This window comes from Canis lupus, chromosome 5, assembly GCF_011100685.1.
Source record: "Canis lupus familiaris isolate Mischka breed German Shepherd chromosome 5, alternate assembly UU_Cfam_GSD_1.0, whole genome shotgun sequence".
Lineage (NCBI taxonomy): Eukaryota > Metazoa > Chordata > Mammalia > Carnivora > Canidae > Canis > Canis lupus.
In genome coordinates this window covers 50924808-50931491 of record NC_049226.1, presented here as the reverse complement: position 1 = coordinate 50931491, position 6684 = coordinate 50924808, and the positions used below count along the sequence as shown (strand labels likewise).

The window sequence follows — 6684 nt, the reverse complement described above, 5'->3', positions numbered from 1 at the left end:
ATTATTTATGATTTTTCCCCTTTAAATTTTATTAGAATCAAATATTTCTTTGCAAATTCTAAAATGAATATTTTATTAATCAATCATTTTTTTCATGACAAACCAAATTGATTATAGCTTTCTTTTTTCCCATATTTTTTATTGAAGTTTGATTTGCCAGCATAGTACTATAACACCCAGTGCTTATCCCGTCAAGTGCCCCCCTCGGTGCCCATCACCCAGTCACCCCAACCCCCCACCTACCTCCCTTTCCACTACCCCATGTTCATTTCCCAGAGTTAGGAGTCTCTCATATTTTGTCACCCTCTCTGAGTTTTCCCACTCATTTTCCCTCCTTTCCCCTATAATCCCTTTCACTATTTATTATATTCCCCAGATGAGTGAAACCATATAATGATTGTCCTCCGATTGACTTACTTCACTTAACATAATACCCTCCAGTTCCATCCATGTTGAAGCAAATGGTGGATATTCCTCCTTTCTTATGGCTGAATAATATTCCACTGTATATATAGACCACATCTTTTCTATCTATTCTTCTGTTGATGGACACTGAGGCTCCTTCCACAGTTTGGCTATTGTGGACATTGCTGCTATAAACATTAGGGTGCAGGTGTCCTGGCTTTTCACTGCATCTGTATCTTTGGGGTAAATACTCAGTAGTGCAATTGCTGGGTGGTAAGGTAGCTCTATTTTTAACTCTTTGAGGAACCTCCACACAGTTTTCCAGAGTGGCTGCACCAGTTCACATTCCCACCAACAGTTCAAGAGGGTTCCCCTTTCTCCACATCCTCTCCAAAATTTGTTGTTTCCTGTCTTGTTAATTTTCACCATTCTCACTGATTATAGCTTTCTGCCACTGCTGGTTTTCTTTTTGTTGTTGTTGTTGCTGTTTGGTTATTAATTTATTTACTTATGGAAAGGTTATTAATTTAAAAAGAGAGTTCTAAGAAATGTAACATGATCCTCAGCAATGATAATTTCTGAGATCTATGAGATTTGAAACATAATTGTAAAAAAATTAAAAGCCAAAAAGAATTTCTACTTTTTCCTTTTAAAAAAAAATCCAGATGATTTGTCACATCAAGGAAGTCTGGCACATTACCAAGGCCACAGTCTTAGTCATCCTCAAAATCGCTGTCCCTTCTTGTGGGAATGGAGCATTGCACTGAGGATAGCAAAGTGTCTTCAATTGGTTTCTTAGGGTTTTCATCCAAGTCTGTCTTGATTGCTTCAGACTCTGACAGTTTCCACTCCAACTCATCTATTGTCAGATTCATGCCACTGAACACCAGAGGTCCAATAAATTGAGCCTTGATATCACCTTCAAGGTAAACAAATATTGTAGGCAGATTCCTATCAGGATAATTGGGTATGCAAGTTGTTGAAATGGCTTTGATAAATTTGACATCAGAAAACTTCCTGGCAATTCCACTGAAGTGCTGATTTATGAGGGCACAGAGGGGAATCCCTTATTTGTAAAGGTGCAAGATTACCCACAAGCCCTCACCGGCTTTGGTAACTTCTTGAACATAATCCTTTCCTGAGATCTCCTAAACTTCTCCAAATTTATTCTTCAGTTGAGTTGTTTTCCACTCAGCCAGCCTTGGCTGCCTGTACATTTCAATAGCACGTTCATCTTCCTCATTAAATTTGTCTTCATTATCCTCCAGCTCTTCCAAAGTCATATCTTCATATGTTTTCACAACTGACTGCTGAAGGACTCACTGTTCTTCTTCTGCCTCCTTTTCCAAATCTTTCAAATTTTCCTTTGAGGGCAAGATGCCCTTTTTACGTAAGATGTCATTCCACTCAGTGTCTGCATTAGGGTCCTGCATCCTGCCTAAAGTTGGTCAAGCCAGGCAGAAGCCGCATCCCCCTGGTTTTCTTTTATAAACATTACTTCCATAAAATTCAGCTTTAAAATCTGTTCTAATTTAAGAAGAATTGACATTTCTATTCATTTTTAGTCAATATCACATTATACTATCTTTGGTTTTCTCCATTACCAGCTCTGTTTTGTGTCGAATATTTCTACCTGTAGCGTTCATAAAGAATCAAATTCAGGACATTTTGCAAGGGGTGGAGTAAATTCCACCTCCTCTGCCTCTCCAGAAAGGCAAGTGTGGCTGTGCCTTTTTCCAGCTAAAAATGTTGAGACCTCAGAAGAGAAATGAACTAGCCTATAGTTTCAAATTGTATAAAAGACCAGGCCTTTTCTAATCCCTTGTATACCATTCTTTTTGTTCTATGAAATCATCTGCAGAATAATACATTTTTACAAAGTAATGAGAGGCAGGGATCCAAGAAGAGAATAGTTGTATGGAATGTGAAGTGATTTATTCATGTGATAGCATTCAGAGAATTTTGTCTCCTTACCACCCATCTCCCTCATCCCCATCCCAAGTAAAAAAAAAAAAATAATTCAAAGAGGCCCTAAGTAATATATCCTTCAAAGAAGAGCCAGTGGTCCCTGTACTTGCTCTTTCAGAGTGTGAAGGGAAGAGGTCTGGGTTTGTCATTTCCAACATTATATCAGTGTTTTCTCTCTTTTTTTTTTAATTTTTATTTATTTATGATAGTCACACGGAGAAAGAGAGAGAGAGAGAGGCAGAGATACAGGCAGAGGGAGTCTCTAGGATCGTGCCCTGGGCCAAAGGCAGGCGCGAAACTGCTGCGCCACCCAGGTATCCCCAGTGTTTTCTCTTAACCCTGGTTTCTCACAAGGGAGAATCTCTCCCATCTATTCAATGGCTATCTAAATTAGAGGCTCAAAAAGAAAAGAACTGGACACATTTCAGGTCCCTAGGAAAAAAATTAAATGTTTCTAGTGTGATTTCCATTTGCTTGAATCCAAATCAATAAAATCATACTGAATTTCATTTCATGGACCTGGCATGACACTTAGTGTTTTGTGATAGAAGAGTAATTTTATAAGACATCTTAGGTGACCTCTTGCTCTGGTTTATCTGAGACTGGAGGGTTTCCCACGATGCAGGTCTTCTGTTTAAAGTCAGACACAGTGTTGGGCAAATTTGAGTGGTTGCTTACGCTACTTGTTCACCTCTGTATTACTAGCACCCAAGCCAACTCTTGGCATGTAATGAGCCTCTGCTATGTCCACTAGATTTCTCAATGCCTTGACTTCCCTCCCTGTAGAATGGAAACAAAGAGTGCTAATATTTGTCCTGTCTCATTCACAGGATTATTATTCTATGTAGCAATGTCGAGGGAAGATTGTTGTTACTTTTTAAAAGTCAACAAGTCTAGCCAAGTCAAAGAGAATTTAAATAATCTTTGAAAAATGTTATCAAGAGCATCAGCTTCTCAATCCTGGAACCATGTCTTATTGTAGTGAAGCACAAATCATAGTGCCTGGGAAAAAGAAGATGCTCAAAACCCTGGTTAGATAAATGAAATCATGAATAATGAATAGTTAGATAAATAACTATGTGAATGAGTGTAAAGTGATTAGCTAATTTTGTAGGATTCCTTTTAGAGCCAGGATTTTCTTTAATCCAACCCCTACATTTTTCAGAGTTCACATTCAAACAACAAATTCTTGACAGGGTCAAACTTAAAACTGGGTCATTTTAATATATCAAAATATGGTAAGAATCCTGGCTAATTTTACTCATTTTCTCCAATGACTTTTTCCTAGTGCACAAAACTTGGATTCAGCCTATAGTTTACAGATCTTCTTCCAACAAAGCCAGAGGGCTTCTCTAACAGCAGAGCAGTTTCCTTTGTGTCTCAGCAAGGCCTGGTCTCTGCCCTCACTCAGTTATTGGTGAGCTTCAGAGAAAGTCCTTAGAAGTTGTGGGGGGTGGAGGGGCTGTCCAGCACCTTAGGTCATTGAAAGTCATTACCATCAGCATCAGGAAATTACAGGTTTGTTGTTCTAGACAACTAAGCAAAGCAGGCTGGAACTCTTAACTTGCTTTCGTCTTTTTTTCTACACTGTCTTTCCAGATCCTTGCTTCCTCAAAGATCCACTCAAATTTTTCCTCTTATCTCTTTGGCTCCTGTCAGAGTTGAGATTCCATTAGGACAAGGATTTGCTTTATTTATCTCTAGGTTCCAACACATAGTGAAGTGCCTCAATAGATATAAGAATGAATGAATGAAAAAAAAAAAGAATGAATGAATGAATGAGTGAGTGAATGAATGTTTTGCCTTAGAGTCCTAGAAGTACCCAAAATTATAGCATCTGTGCCTAGCTTAAAGTGTGGTTTCAACAGATGTTGAATAAATGTGTGAAATAATGAATGAGTGATTGATATGAGTAACTTCCATAAATGGACTATTGATTTTATGGAAGACGCTGGCTAAAAACATTTTATGTTGTCTTATTTCATCCTTTCAACAACTCTGTTTTATCTTTTTCTCCTTAGTGCTTAGCACTATCTAACACACCATATATTTTCTTTGTTTACCTTGTCTGCTATTCATTTCCTCCATAAGAATTTAGCCTTTACAAGGACTGAAATCTTTGTTTTGTTCACTGCTGCTTACCCTGCCTGGAAGAGTACATGGTATCAAGGAATGTTCAGTAAGCATTCATGGCATGAAAATTGAATAAATATTATTATCTCTACTTTGCAAAGAAAAAGCTAAATTTAGATATACCAAAAAAAAAAAAAATCTCTGATCTTGTGTCAGGCACTCCAAGTTTACTAAGCTTTCACTGAAAACTGGTAACTACATTGTGAGGTAGGTATTATCATTCTAGCAAGGTGGATACTGAGACTCAGGTAGATGGGGTGACCATGTCAAGTCAGAGACTAATAAAGGTCATCTAATAAAGGACGGGGTCACGATTCAAACCCCACGTCACATGGCCTCAAAACTCTTGCTCTTCCCATGACCTCAACCCACATTTCAATGAGAAAATGCCCATCCTTGAATCAGAATATTTATGGGGGAAGTGTCATTGCACACCTAAAAAAAATAGAGACTTCCCATTACAACTCAAGTCAACTTAGAAAAGAGCCCATTGAACAAAGAGCATCCTTTTAATATGAACAATGCAATAAATGCCAAATGTAGGAGATTAGAAGAAAATGTTATTAGGAGAAGAAAGACATGCCAATGATTTGAGCCTTTAATGAGATGCCCATCATAACTAGGAGTAGGCAATTTCCCAGAGGATTGTTTGTGTGAAAGGAATAGTAAGGAGCTCTTCAGTGCCACTCAGACACACCCTCTCACATACACACCTGCTCAGTGCTCAGCAAAAGACAGTGCGTAAATGTCTGGAATATTACATAAAAGCTGTCTGCCTAACCAGTCAAAGCTATTAAAATCCATCTTGCTGAAATGAACCCTGAGAGCAGGTCAAACAAATCTAATTTTTATTGTTCCTTAAGGAGATGGCTGTGTCGGAGACAGAGGAGAGAGGCAGGAGGCCAGTTAGGAAGAAAAAAAAAAAAAACACCCTAAGAGGCCTTAAAAAATTAAATGTTCAAAAGAGCCGTGGCAGGCAAGATAAATGATATATTACAGTGCTGGTTTAAACCTAATTGATGACTAATGTTGTAATGCATCTGAACCTACACTGATCTATTATCCGTCTGGTCCAGGCTGAAGGGACACTGCAAGGAGAAAAATTGCTAACTGTTTTAACCTGATGGAACTTTAAAAAAATAACCAGTCCAGTTACTTTAAAAGATAAATGGCTGGGTGGTGACCTCCTAATGTATATCTGGGTCTTGCAATGCAAAATCAAATGTTAATTAAATAGAATCCAGTGCAGGAACGATGCAGAAAGAGCATGGTTTAGAGCTCAAGAGGCCATAGGGAATTGTGTTGTTGGGTTTCCTACAAAATGTTTCAAAGAAACTACCAATGGAAAGGCAGTAATGGCAGACCACATAGGAGTCATTGAAAGATCAAATGTACACACAAATACCATCTGCATAATACCTACATATAGATTATACAGAGAAACGTGGGCACAGCTAAATCACAGTCATTGGAAGGACAGTTTCACCACCCGAGTTGTTTAAATTCACTGAAGGGTAAATCAAAGAGGCTTTATTCTTCATCTGGATCAACACAAATCCAACACAACTCTTAGAAGGAAAAACAATGTAAGATGTAAGAATATGTCAAAAGGATTCAAGAGCCAACTTGAAAGCACTGTCCTACTTTGATAGCCAGTCTAAGATAATGTTAGCCACAAAATAGTAAATGCAATAGATTGCAACTGAAGACTAAAATAGGAATCAATGAGTTCATTCTGAAACAAATCAATGAATATATGAATGAATGAAGAGAAATCTCTTTATTAGAATATAATTCTAAATTATATGAGCAATGAGAAAAATAGAGAATCATTAGTTGGCAACCAACAAAAGTAATAATTGTTTCAGGCAAGAATCTTCAATAGATAATAAAATTTGTGAGAAAAAAAGATAAGAGAAAGCATTTTTGCATTCTTCCACAGTATCTCCATTTTGAGGACAATTTGACCAAGGGATCCTACTTAACATCACCAGGACAGGGACAAATGGTCATCATGTGCCTCCTAATGAAATGTGTTGAGAAGGACACATCATCTCTGTGGTATTCCTGATAAAAATGCAAAACCAGAATGTAATCATGAGGAAATATTAGACAAATTGAGGAACATTCTACCAAGTAATTTGTCAGTTCTCCTCAAATGTATCAAGGTTTTATAAA

General features: G+C 37.7%; 1 pseudogene; it reads right to left on the bottom strand.

The window, feature by feature from the left end:
- Nucleotides 1-1058: 1058 nt before the first annotated feature.
- Nucleotides 1059-1838, bottom strand: LOC100685373 (annotated as a pseudogene).
- Nucleotides 1839-6684: the final 4846 nt, after the last annotated feature.